The following is a 14,373-nucleotide window of genomic DNA, read 5'->3' on the forward strand; positions in this document are numbered from 1 at the left end:
ACGGCTCGAGCCAGCCACCCGCTGTCACCCAGCCCTCCGCCTCTTCCCGGGACCAGGCTGGCGGCTCCCGGGAGCCTGCCGAGGTCCGCAAGAGGCGGGCGCCCGCCTGGTCTAGTGCAGACATCGTGGACCTCATCCACGACCTCCGCACTAGGCACAGGAAAGTGACCGTCTAGGGCAGGATAGCTGCCAGCCTGGCCACCCAGGAGCAGGTGTGCATGAAAATCAAGGTGGTCCAGTGAGATCCCCGACCCTGAGCCCTGAGCTTAGAATGGCCATAGTGGGTCAGATCAAAGGTCCATCTAGCCCAGTAGACTGTCTGCCGACAGCAGCCAACACTAGGTACCCTGGAGGGGATGGACCGAAGACAATGACCCAGTCATTTGTCTCGTGTCATCCATCTCCAGCCTTCCACAAACAGAGGCCAGGGAAACCATTTCTACCCCCTGGATAATAGCACTCCATGGACCCAACCTCCATGACTTTATCTCAATTCTCTTTAAACTCTGTTCTAGTTCTAGCCTTCACAGCCTCCTGCAGCAAGGAATTCCACAGGTTGACTCTTTGCTTTGTGAAGAACAACTTTCTGTTATTAGTTTGAAGCCTGCTACCCATTCATTTCATTTGGTGTCCTCTAGTCCTTCTATTATGGTAACTAATGAAGAACTTTTCTTTATGCACCCTCTCCACACCACTCATGCTTTTATAGACCTCTATCATATCCCCCCTCAGTCTTCTCTTTTCTAAGCTGAAAAGTCCCAGTCTCTTTACCCTCTCTTCATATGGGACCTGTTCCCAACCCCTGATCATTTTAGTTGCCCTCCCCTCTCCCAACCTCTCTCTTCCCCTCTCCCACCTCCTTTTCCCAGTCTCCCCCAGTTTTGTTCAATAAAGAGAGTTTCTATTTTTGAACACGTGTCCTTTATTTTGTACATCAGGAAGGGGGCTAGGGAGGGATAAGTGGAAGGAGGTGAGGGAGGAATGGGGTACGAGCCCCCGATGGGGAGGACTGGGGTGGCTCTGCAGGCTCCTCGGGGTGGAAGCTCTCCTGCAGCCCCCCGATTGACACCCCCCCCCGGATGGCAGCCTGCGGCAAGTGCAGACGGGCTGATGGCCGAGTGCTGTGATGTGCCGAGTGTGGGCATTCAGGGCATTCCAAGCCAGGACTGCTTTGTAAGCGGGGAACCCCTGAGAACTGTCTGTCCGGGGTGGGGGTCAGGTCCCTTTAACCACAGCCCTCGGCTAGCCTGAGACAGCAGCTCCACGCTCTAAGTCCTAATCTGATGCCCTGCCGGCACTGCTTCCGGCCATCCTTAACCTCGGTTCAGGGTCCACTCAGTGTGGACATGCTAGTTCGAATTAGCAAAATGTGAACTAGTTTTTAGGTTTAGATGCACTAGTTCGAATTAGCTTAGTTCGAATTAACTAATTCGAATTAAGTTAGTTTGAATTAGTGCTGTAGTGTAGACATACCCTCAGGGATGCACAGACCAAGGAGAACCAAGCCCTCAGTGCTGCTCCGTGCAGTGATCTCACTCCTGAGCACTACGAACCCAGACAGACACAACCCACTGTGTGGGGATGTGCACGGGATAGGGATTTGGGGTGGGGTGTGGAGAGATTGAGAATGAGATTGACACTCAGGCCTCCATCTGGTGGAAATGTGCTGGGCTCGCCGTAGCGGTATTCCAGAACCTTCCAGAGAGCTAGGTAGGAAAATCTGTCAACAAGTGTGAACACTGATGGGGGTTTTTTCCTGTGAAGGAACAGGCCCTTTGACCGGCTCTGGTTAGGTTGGGAAGCACTGGGGAGAGGGCTTGTTTTCAGGGTCTGTTGACTGGGCTCACTGTGTGGCCGGTAGAGCGCTGCTCCTTCCGGCACGTCAGATGCCATCAGCTCACCCTGTCGGCCCCTCTAAGCAATGCATTACTGCGATAGTCCCACTTCAGGGCTGTAAGACGGGACCTGACTGGATGCTCACTGAAGGCAATTGAAAGATGTCCATTGGCTACGGCTCAAATGCATCATCTGGTCCTAATAATCTCACTTGAGGGCCTGATTCAGGATGGCCTGAATGGGCGCAGAAACTGAGGTGAGTGTAGAGAGCAAGGTACAAGCCTTTTGGGAAACGCACACCCTGCTCCTTAGTAGTGTCTCAGCAGGCACTAGAAACCGGAGAGGGGCCGGCAAGAGTGGGACTATCTTCTTCCCTGCACCACCAGCTTGTCAACAAAGGGTCTCAACTGCTGCCCTGCATGCAGGAGCCCCCTCGGAGCGCGGGTTGAATTTCTCCTCACGAGTCTGGCTACGTGTAACTTCTCCACAGCTCTTCCACCACCTTGCTGGCTGCCAAAGTGACAAATTAGCCTCAGGAGACCTCCGCTCACTCCTCTGCTCTGTCCCAGATCTCCTGCATGACTGGGAGCATTTAGATGCAGACCCTCCAGCTATGTCTAGACTGGCCACAAATTCCGGAAAAGGGATGCAAATCAGGTAAGTCAGCATAGGGAAATCCGCGGGGGATTTAAATATCCCCCGGCGGATTTAAATAAACATGTCCGCCGCTTTTTTTCCGGCTTGGGGAAAAGCCGGAAAAAAAGCATCTAGACTGGCGCGATCCTCCGGAATAAAGCCCTTTTCCGGAGGATCTCTTATTCCTACTTTCAGGAATAAGAGATCCTCCGGAAAAGGGCTTTATTCCAGAGGATCGCGCCAGTCTAGATGCTTTTTTTCCGGCTTTTCCCCAAGCCGGAAAAAAAGCAGCGGACATGTTTATTTAAATCTGCGGGGGATAGTTAAATCCCCCGCGGATTTCCCTATGCTGACTTACCTGATTTGCATCCCTTTTCCGGAATTTGTGGCCAGTCTAGACGTAGCCTCTATGTATGGAGGCGTTTAACTCTTAGGCTATGTCTACACCACAGTGTTATTTCAGAATAACTGACATTATTCCAAAATAACATAGCCCACATCTATGCTACAAGCTGTTATTTTGACTTCATGTTCGGAAATAATGTCGGCCTGGAGGAGTTCTTACTCCAACTCCTGTAACCCTCATTTCACGAGGAGTAAGGGGAGTCGGAGGAAGAGTGCTTTTTCTCGGACTTCCTGCTGCGTGGACAGTGCCAGCGCCGAATTAAGCTATTTCAACTTCAGCTATGCAATTGACGTAGCTCAAGTAGTGTCACTTATTTTGGCTGTAGCCCTGCTGTGTAGACGTGCCCTCATTGAAGTCAAAGGGAGTTAGGTGCCTAAATCCCTTTGGACAATCTGGGCTATAGTGTCTGAAGCTTTGTCCCCCAATCTGCATCATATGGCTAATAGAACTCCAATATCTCCTAGGAATGCTGGGAGGACAAAGTGAAAGAATGGTGGCCCCAAAAGTAGTGGCATATGTGTGCCCTCCAAAGCTGGCTTTGTCTTTTGCGGAGGTGGGTTTTCACATTTAGGTAAAGCCTATGGCACCAACCCTGAAAAAGAAAGTCATGAAGTTAAAGGGCCCGGCTGCTTTGGCGAGAACCAGCCTAGAAAGTAGTCCCATTTACACAAGTGCACTTGTGACTGTAATATATACGAGGAGGAGACTAGGCAGAGGTCAATATTTACCATTGGCTTTACCATCTGGATAAGCAGGATTTTATCAAGGGACCAATGCGACAAACAAAAGGGTAGGTTCTAAATGCCAGTGGTGAAGGGAAACTCGGGGCAGCTGTATGTTTAGCAGTGGAGTAACTGTTTGTTCTGTGATAGCTGTTGGTGGAATCTGGCTGCCGGATTCCTAGAGTGGCCAGGCAAGGCAGAGCCGGTCAAAAGGTTACAGGAAGAGCTGGGTTAGGTAACACAACCTGAACTCAAACTGACCCCAAACCAAAGCTTTTCTTAGGGGCTCTGAAAGTTTAAGGGTAATTCAAGATGCACACCTCCAGCTACGAGAATTGCATAGTTGGAGTCGACGTACCGTGCACTGATTTTCTGGAGCAGCCCCACAACAGGAGGTCGAAACTCTCCTTCCTTTACTCCTCGAGACAGTGAGGAGTACCGTGATTGATAGGGGCACTCTCAGCATTCAATTTAGTGGGTCTTTACTAGATCTGCTAAATCAAACCCTGAAAGATTGATCACTGGAGCATCGATCCAAGACATTGCCTTAGTTAAGTACAGCCTAAACCTTTGGTTCAGCTCTACTGAAGTCAATGGAACCACTCCTGAAGATCTTTCTGTCTATAAATTGACATAGATCCATCAATTTCTATATACTTGTGTCCATTTAGGTCAGCTGAGAATCCAGCCCCATATTCCCTTTCTTTTGTGGTTTTATAGCTCCATAGCAAAACCAACATAAAGTATGTCTGCAAGACAACTTCTAGGAAAAGTTCTAATTCCCATCTGTGCTAGTGATATTAGGTCTTTCTCTAACGTCTTACAGGAAAGATACAAAGAAAAGCAAAAACAAAGGTTATAGATAAATACTTGGCCCTCTTAATGACTGCCGTGATCCCTCAAGCTTCACATCAAAAGAAAAACCCAGGGTTCTGCAGAAAGTGGTGTGACAATTCATCAGATAGCCACCTTTCCCTCTGAGTCTGCATTATAAACAAAAGCAGCCAGCATGATATAAGGGAACACCGTTGTGTTGGAGGTACCCTCTTTCAGAGGACATGAAAACCACACTCCCAGCCAACTATAGCCCTGAAAGAGTCCAAGGAACTGCTTGTACACCATGGGAGGGCTAGGTAGAGTCAGACCGTTGAGTGCTGTTTGCAAAATTAAGGAATGGAAATGAATTTGTCGGAGGGAAACTGTGTTTTCGCAGTCTTGCTGATTATGCGCTTAGTTCAAAAGTCGAAGCCAGAAGAGAGCGAGATGAGCAGTCCTCTCTTAGCAACACCAATATTTTGTTTCCCCTATACACAGCAATCACTTCATGTTTATTTTGCTGTAATTACATTTTGCAGACAATGATGTCATTTGTAATGGAATCAGAGCAGAAGACAGACAAGAGAAAATGAGTCTTAAGCATTGTAGGGCTTGCAAGGCACCCTGTATCGCTCTCTCAAGGCAAGGCAATTACCGCCTGATCCGAAGAGATGGCCATCGATGTCACTGGGCTTTGCATCAGGTCTTTAGTTCTCTTTGGAGATAAAATTGGAGTCCAACCCTGCATGCTACTCTGAGTACCAAGATCTGGTTGAAGGCTGAATGGATCATGATGGGTTTAGTCCTGGGGATGGACTGACGTGGAGGGGTGGATAGGAAGGATCTGGAGGCTTATTTTAGGACACCTATGTGTTCTGGCATGAAAATCGCCGGCAAAAACAACTCACGCAGGATGACAGACTCACAACGTTCCAGACTCAAAGCGGTTTGGGATGGAGATGGCTGGAAAGGAACAGCTGAGATTTCCTTTTAAAATCTTGCCCCTTTTCCTGGTTTCTGTCAAGCAGAATGTCAGAGGCCAAGTTTGTTGCTTGACAGACATAAATAGGTGTGATCCCAAATTCTGGGAAGCCTGACGCAGCTTCACTGCATCATGAAACCTCATCTCTTTTGGGACTACTTCCCCCAGCACTATCACCATCAAATAACATACATGCTGGCAAATACAGGGCATCTCCCAAGCCAACAACGCAACCTCTCCAGCCTGCCGGCCCTCCTCACATCAGCTTCCTTCTGGCCTCCATGGGGCAGAATGGCCTGGGGGTGCAGGAGTGGTTACGATGATGGCGAGAGTGGGGAACCTTGAAGTGATCACGTCACGGCACCAGTGAGTTCCCGAAGGTGGGAGTGAGAGGCGGTCGTGGCCAGAGGTGGGTGCCCAAATAACCTGCCCCTCCCCCCCCAGGGAAAGCAGAGTTCACCTCAGCTGAAGGCATCCTGTCCTGCTTCTACCCATCCTGCACGTCAGCCCCACAGATCTGTTCCCTGCCAGGTCTCCCCTTATTCTGCCAATTCCCCCTGCAGTTATTCAGGGAGAAGGTCGGGATTTACTGCCGAGGTGTCCTCACAGGTCTCTGGCTCCATCAATGATGAGAACCAGAAGGCTCAGTGTACTCAGTGATGTGGGCTGTGTCGACTTGTGCACTTAGTCTCCACAGCAGACCCCAAGAGAGCCCCCAAAGACCACAACCCAGATAAGGATCGAAGGTGCCAGGCCAGGTTTATTGATAAGCAAAGTACAGGAATAGTTGTCAGTAGACTCTAGTGAACCACTACACATATCATAGAATCATAGAATACTAGGACTGGAAGGGACCTCGAGAGGTCATCGAGTCCAGTCCCCTGCCCTCATGGCAGGACCCAGAACTGTCTAGACCATGTACGTACCGCATAGCAATGGAATGACTCAATCAATGGAAATTTCCACTGCCCCCTAGGTCATCCAAAGACTGTCCCCCCAAGACATCACTTTATATACAGGTACAAACAACTCACACCTCACTGCTGATGTATCAGGTTGCCACCGTCTGACGTTGTCAGGTTAGCACCCTCTGACGCTACTTAGATACCACCCATCACCCTGTACCTCGTGGTTTGATTAGATCATCTTCATCCATCATGCTGTCATTTCAGACCCGTTCCTGAACCTGGGTCTGTATCTGTGAGGAACGGGTACCAAGGTCTTTTTTAAAGAGCTAGTGGTATCATGTGATTTCAACGTATCACCAGTACCAATTACTGTTCTGCAGTCGGTACCTAGCACCAATTAGTGTTTTTCACTCTCAGCCCTGTTTGTGCCGAGTTCTGTCCGCAGGGGCCTGCTTCTTGTTCACTGCTTGGCTTTGCTCTATGTTAGCCATGTTTTGTCCGTTGTTAGCTAGGCCTCAGACCAGGCCTATGCTGCTTGGGCTTATGTTTTAGGCCCTCATCTTACTACACCTCCGCCCAGCTCACATGATGCACAGCAGAAATGGGCAAGACCACGGGGATAACGCACGTCAGAGCCTGGATCCCCAGAGACCACAAGCAACCACCGGGCAGACGGAAAACGTGCTAGACCAATCCCACGACAAAACTCAGGGTGTGGTGTAGACTTGCATTCGTGGCAGGACAGAGGACAAGCCAGCAAAGGGCGCATAGTTTATGAACCTGTAATCCTTCAGGGGAGGGGGTCTCCCGCCTTATCTGCCCCAATTTCCCTCTACCCTTCCATTCTCCTTATGAGTCTCTCATCTCCATAGGCTACCAGTGATCCCAAAAGAAACCATTGCTGTCCTCTGGGGGCCAGTTTTCCAAGCCCCACAAGTGCTACCCTAAAGAGTTAAGTGTGGGTTAAGCGTGGCTGTTATCGAAGGGTGAGCAAAGGCTGTGTCGTTAATACAAAGCCCTACGTTGAAGGGCCTGGTGGCTACATTTGCTCTTCAGGTCAGGTGAGGTGGGATAATATTCAGTGATCATCCAGAGCTCTGCTTTATTCTGTGCCTGGTTCCAATGGGCTGTGCAGAACAAGAGAGGGTGGCTGGTGCGAAGGTCTGAACTGGCCATCAGAAATTGTGCCGACTCAGCGCTCCTCTGCCCCACACGGAGTTGGAGGATGCGGCTTTAAAGGCGCTAACCCAAGGCATTAACACTGGTGAGCTCGGGATCTGGTGAGAACTGAATTCAAGTCACGTTCGTCCGTCACACATTGACTGGACCTTTCCTGTGTGGTAGATCTTAACAAACAACTCAGGTCAAGCCTTTGGCCTATTTTTAAAATTAAAGCAATGCACAGTGGTCATTAAAAAAAAATTAACAGCAGCGTTTTTTTTCCCATAGCTGAGGTGTCCCAAGTGACTGACAGCATCAGAGAAGACCGGGAGAAATTATTTCCACTTCTGCTGGCTTATCTCCAGTGCCATGATGCCTACAAAACATGACCGGCGAGGCAGAAGGCCAGTTGTGAGTCATGACTATGCTCCGTGGTCAACGATACGCATATTTCACTGATGTCACCACCTTCTCCTCCTTTGCCTTCGCTGCTAGGGTGTGTCGTCCACTTCTTTGTAGCCTAGGCCAGCTGCACAAAGCTGCGGGGGCTTCACCACAAGAACTGTCTTTTTGGTATGTGCTGTACAAACAAATCCATATCACAGTGAGGCTCTGATCCCCGAATGGGACCCATAGGTTCTGCCTTAACACAAGCAATGTGCTGGGAAAGTAGATAATCCACTCCAAATCCCTTCCCCTGATAACTGATTCATTTCCCTGGGTACAGGTTTGTCCTTCCGAATCTGAGGCCAGGTCTACACTGGCAGAGAATATACGCAGTTCCAGCTACGTGAATTGCATAGCTGAAGTCGACATACCTTGAGCAATTTTCTGGGGCAGCCCCTCAGCAGGAGGTCTATGGGAGCAATGCTCCTATCAACTTCCGTTACTCCTCTCAAGGAGTAGGAGTACCGGTGACAAGGGGGGCACACTCAGCATTCAATTTAGCAGGTCTTTACTAGACCTACTAAATCAAATCCTGAAAGATCGATCGCCAGAGAGTCGATCTTCCAGGAAGTGAAGATGTGGCCTGAGTCTGGAGGGCCAGGAGAATAGCAGAGCTTGAAACAAGGATTAAACCAAAAAGGCTTCCAATATGAGGAGGAAGTTAAAAGTTGAGGCTGGATTGGCACTTGAGACATCAACTGCCATTTGAGCTAAAAGATAAATAGAGCAAGGGCTGAGAGCGTTAAATTCCTGCCTAGACACCTGGAATCAACTTGCAAAGCAAATACACGATCAAACAAACTGGATGGATATTTTGAAGCAGAGGAAAACTATAATACATACCCTGTTTTTGAATTGCGTACGGTCATAATTAGCTATGCCGCGCTCAAGGCGGTCTCCTCAGCTGGATACCAAGAAGCTAAGGTCAGGGGATCCAAGGATCAAGAGGTGAAATGTCTCGGACACAAAAGGAGATGGGAGATGTTTAAGCTGTTTTTATTGTTTTCCCACAATGGTGAAGAAGTCATTAGCTTCCAGAGGTTCGGTTTTCCTTCTAGTCATACCGACATCAGTGCATGGATAATGGATAGGAGCAGTGAGGGGGCGTTCAAAGGGTAAATTCCACTGGCTATAATATATTTTCATTGGCTGAATAAGATGCATGATCGGCAGGTCTCAAAGATGATTTGGAGAGGATATCTCTATGCAGAAAAAACCCGGTAAACAAGAAAATATTGTTTTGCATTATTTGTTTTTGTTTTTCCCTTTGTTTGGCTGCCAGCAAACGAGATACTGACCCCCCACTAAAACCATTGTTATAGCTAATGGAAAATCATGGAAATTCACAGAAACCCAAGTCCTAGTTATTTGAACTTGCGAGGAATTTTTCAGGAAAACACCTTTTCTTATTGTTTGAAAATGCCAATTTGTCAGTACAAAACCTTTTCACAGGAAAAGGTCAGCCTGAAAATGTTTTGAAATTGTCACATTTCATTTAAAAAGTTTCTACTTTCAAAAGCACCGTTGGAAATTTAAACTAATAATAGTAATAATTAATAATAATAATAATGAAAAAATCAAAACAAAATGTTTTAACTGACCCAAAATTGTTCTGGTATTTTGGATTGTGAATATTTTTCCTGGCTAAGGATGGGAGGTTTTTGTTTTTTTGGTGTAGATTTTTTTTTTTTTTTTGGTGGGATCGAAAAACTAGTTTTCTGTGTATATTGCTCTATGCCATATTCTATGTAAATATGCATATTGCATTCTTCGTTTGCCATAATGTAACTAGAATGGCCAGCTTATACTAACTCCTTTATAACTGAGCCCCTTTTGTGTTTTAAAGACCTTCCTTGGAATTATTTCATGCAAAGTTTAGGGTATGAAGCAAAAATTAACACTCATAGACATAACAAATGTATACATAAAACACATCCAAATGAATTCATTTTCAGCATTCATTCTCACATACACGATCAGCAGAATTGGCCAGCATGAAACAACATAGCTATTTATGACACTAAATTTTACAGGTCCCAGTCTTAGCTGGTGTAAATTGCTGCAGTTCATGGAGCCATGTTTACTTACAGCAGCTGAAGATCTGATCCTTATACTTGCCACACCATATGGTGAAAGTTTTTGTGCAAAAATCCCAACCCTCTAGTTCTGTTTATACACCTTCTCTGGTGCGCAATCATTTCACAGAATTCAGACAATTACGTTCTAACTTACAGGACACAGGTAGGACATAGTAGGGATAAATAGTGCAGAAATCTGGCTATTCAACAGCTGAAGAGAGGAAACTAAACAGCGTTCAGGGTCAAAAGTTGGGGTGTATCCTCAACACACATTGATTTATATCACAAAGGAAGAGATACTTCATCCTGGCAAGTTGCAGTTTTGTGAACAAAAGAGCCGCAGTGGTGGGGTCGTGTGCAAACTGCAGAAGAAGTTACACGTTCCCAGAAGAGTCACAAGGAAGGTCCAAGGAAGTAGAGCACAAGGCTGATCGTGAACGAGGCTGGAAGATGCCATTTTGAAGGATCTGAGCTGCCTTAAACCCTCCCATGCTGACCCTTGCTGAAAGCAAATGACCAGCAAGGAGTTGTTCGAAAGAAAGATGCATTGTAAGCGCCCCCATGACTAGGGTTGCCAGGTGTCTGGTATTGACCCGGACAGTCCGGTACTTTTGCCTCCTGTCCGGTAAAAAAATTAATAAAATATCGGACACCTGAAATGGCTGGTATTTTCTGGTTTCATTCCCTGCCAGGAGGAGAAAATACCGGATACTTGGCAACCCTAAGATACACTCGGCAGCTGGGCCCAGCCCCTGTCCCATGCCCTCCCTTGGGCCCGTCCCCCCATCCCCGGGCCCTCTGCTTACCTGCAGGGAACTCGATCAAGAAAACAAGATGACCACCCTCAAAAAAGACCTGAAGCAAGAGGAAGCAAGAGGAAGCAAAGGGAAGCAATGCCTTCCCTGGGTCTTAGTGCTCAACCTCTCCTGTCTCGCACTTGAAGGGGTCATGCTTTTTTATTGTGGTTTTTTTTTTTTTTTTGCTTAATAACTTTCGGGGTCCTTTTATTTTTTGCTCAACAACATTGGTCTTCCCCCCTTTTTTCCAGCTCAACAGAATTTTTTCCCTGATGTTTTTTTCGGGGAGGGGGAGGTGTTCAGTATTTTTGGTTAAACCATCTGGCAACACTACCCATGACTTTCCCGTAGCCATGGGAGCCTGCTGCTGTTGGGAGTGGGACCATGGGTGGAGCATCATCATCTCTTTGAATCTTCAGGCCATACGCCCCTTCCTAGGCATAGCCTATTTCTTTCTTACCTGGCCATGCATGTGGGACGAGACCCATGGCATGGAGCTGGCACCCCCTCCTGCTTGGAAAGGGGAAGATGATTAGGTCCAAACCAGAGGATCTGCCTTTAATCTACTCTGATGTTCCCTGGTACCTGGCCCAGAAGGATCTCCTAGAGGGTGGGTGTGGTTTCATGTTGGAATCTTAACGAAATGTCCAGCTTTTAGAAGTCCCCCTCCCCTACAATATACTAAGGGAAATGTATGTTTCATCCCAAATCTGGGCAGGCTGAAGGTTCATGCCTGCGCCCATTTAAAGCAATAGCAAAAGTATCATTAACACCAGTGATTCCAAGCTCCACTCTCCACCGGTAGCCCTGTCAGCAGATGCTATTACTGTGCTCTGACTAGTCCCCTAAAATCTAGGCCATAAACTCTTGCATGTGGTATTTTGCACCGAGCGCTGCAGACACTGGAAACAAAACCCACTGTGGGACACAGGAGGGTTAATCCGATGCTGCAGATGGTTAAAATGTAACCAGGAGACGCACCGCACATGTAAATTCCATGGAAGCCCACAGGCTGCTACATGTGTTTCCCGTTACAGTCCGCTAGGCAGCCGTGCTAGGTTTCCCCAACGAAACGTCCTTTTCTACATTCTGAATGATTTGCAGTAACGACAAACATGTGCCTCGGTTTTTGTTACATTTGAGTCCATTGTTTGCATGAGTGATTTAGTGCATTTCTCCCTCCTTTCCCACCCGAGCAATCTGGTTTGGGGTTTTTTTCCTCTTGCCTACACTGCTGTGGTTTTCTGATAGGCCAAATCCCGCCCCTTCTCCATTCCCTACCACATTTCTTTTTGCACAGTGCCCTACTTTTTATAGAGGGATCCACGCTGGAGGAGGGGAAGGGAAATGCTCCCATGCACAAGCCTGAAGAGATGTTCAATTTCTGTGACTGCACATCCCACGTGAATTCAGAGACATGTTGGGGAATGGTTCCCAGAGCCACTCAGCAAAATGCCAGCTCGCTGGGCCCAAGTGGCTCACTCTCTCCATTTCAGCACAGTTCCGATTAGCCCAGGGTCCTAGAGAGGGCTGATCAGATGCAAATCGCCGTGTTCTTTACAAAACACACAAATACATTTCTAGTCCTCATGACTGTGGAGAAAAAGATTTAAAATGTGACCCAAAGGCTCAGGAATGAAAAAATGCCAGCAGTTTCTGAAGTCTCATGACGTTGATTCAGACCCAGCTGGGGGACTGACTGCTGATTTCTGAATGCTTGGGGTTGTCGGGACCGTCTTCGGGGGGATGTGCACCGGGGGGTAGCGATAATCTGGCGATACAGCTGTGCTTGCGTTGGGTAGAGAATCAGAGAGCATGTGATTTCTCTCTCCAAAGTAAGACCAAAGTGATTTGGGAGCTGCTGAGTAGAAACACGGGGTCAGGGGGGTGACGATATTGTGATACAACAGGTGATAGTACCATTTATTTTTGGCCTAAGGTGTTAAGACAGGGCTGGCAAATGCAAAAGATCAGAGATTGCAGCTGGGCTGAGGTGGTCTACATTGTGAGTTATGGTAGCACAGCAACAGACACGCACCGTAGCAATAGCTGCATCCGAGTGGAACAGCTGTGTGCCAAAGCAAGGAGAAAACCACCCCCAGGAACAACGTTCCCTCTCAACTTTTCCATTAATGTGCGGATGTTTTCCATCCAGGTGCAGAATAAATTTTGTTGTGTGCACCGAGACATGTGCGAATGTGCACCCTCAGGATAAACACAACACCTATAAAACCATGGTACGCCCACATCTTGAATACTGTGTACAGAGGTGGTCTCCTCATCTCAAAAAAGATATCTTGGCATTGGAAAAGGTTCTAAAAAAAGCAATTAAAATGATTAGGGGTTTGGAACGGCTCCCATATGAGGAGAGATTAAAGAGAGTAGGACTTTTCAACTTGGAAAAGAGGAGACTAAGGGGGGAATATGACAGAGGTCTATAAAATCATGAGTGGTGTAGAGAAAGTGAATAAGGAAAAGTTATTTACTTGTTCCCATAATATAAGAACTAGGGGCCACCAAATGAAATTAAGGGGCAGCAGGTTTAAAACAAATAAAAGGAAGTTCTTCTTCACACAGCGCACAGTCAATCTGTGGAACTCCTTGCTAGAGGAGGTTGTGAAGGCTAGGACTATAACAGAGAGCTAGATAAATTCATGGAGGTTAAGTCCATTAATGGCTATTAGCCAGGATGGGTAAGGAATGGAGTCCCTAGCCTCAGTCAGAGGGTGAAGATGAATGGCGGGAGAGAGATCGCTTGATCATTACCTGTTCTGTTCACTCCCTCTGGGGCACCTGGCACTATCCACTGTGGGCAGACAGGACACTGGGCTGGATGGACCTTTGGTCTGACCCAGTCTGGCCGCTCTTATGTTCTTATGCCCATTCTAAGGTCATTCTACAGGCAATGAGTCACGGTGCTTTGCTGCCAACATGGTTCTCTCTCTCATCCGCACGCTTTGTTGCTTTGTCCTGTAAAGCCCTCTCGCTCATTTCAAGTTCTTTTCCTGAGAAATAGAAGATGCATTAGCCTCATTAGCGCTGTCGTAACACTCCCCTCTCTCGATGTATAAATATATCCACCTCCTCGGATTCTTTCACTTCACGCATCTGACCAAGTGACCTACTGCCCTAATAAATATGTTAGGGTATGTCTACACTACCACCCTAGTTCGAACTAGGGTGGTAATGCAGGCAACCGGAGTTGCAAATGAAGCCCGGGATTTGAATTTCCCGGGCTTCATTTGCATCTTGCCGGGCGCCACCATTTTTAAATGTCCGCTACACGCGGCACGGACTAGGTAGTTCGGACTAGGCTTCCTATTCCGAACTACCGTTACTCCTCATGTAGCCGCGCGGCACGGAGTCCGCACTGGCGGACATTTAAAAATGGCGGCACCCGGCGTGGCCCGCCCCAGGCTACACGTCAGCAGCAGTGGTCGGGCCAGGCTTTGGCAACGCATGCATTGTGCGCCCCGGGGGCCGGCCTGTGTACCTTAGGGGGGCGGACCCGTACACCTTAGGGGGGGCGGGCCCACACATGCGCCATGCACCCGGGGGTGGCGCCGCACGCCCGGGCCTGGGGC

The 14,373-nt window shown here is 48.0% G+C and overlaps 1 long non-coding RNA gene across 1 annotated transcript in view; it reads left to right on the plus strand.

Moving 5' to 3' along the window:
* The window catches only part of LOC112546470 (uncharacterized), a 96,768-nt gene extending 87,199 nt beyond the window's left edge, over positions 1-9,569 (plus strand). Inside the window, exon 3 of the long non-coding RNA XR_003090166.3 lies at positions 7,756-9,569. This is a non-coding gene — a long non-coding RNA (uncharacterized LOC112546470). The remainder of the gene's footprint in view (positions 1-7,755) is intronic.
* Positions 9,570-14,373: the final 4,804 nt, after the last annotated feature.

This window comes from Pelodiscus sinensis, chromosome 7 (assembly GCF_052426305.1).
Source record: "Pelodiscus sinensis isolate ZL-2025 chromosome 7, ASM5242630v1, whole genome shotgun sequence".
Lineage (NCBI taxonomy): Eukaryota > Metazoa > Chordata > Testudines > Trionychidae > Pelodiscus > Pelodiscus sinensis.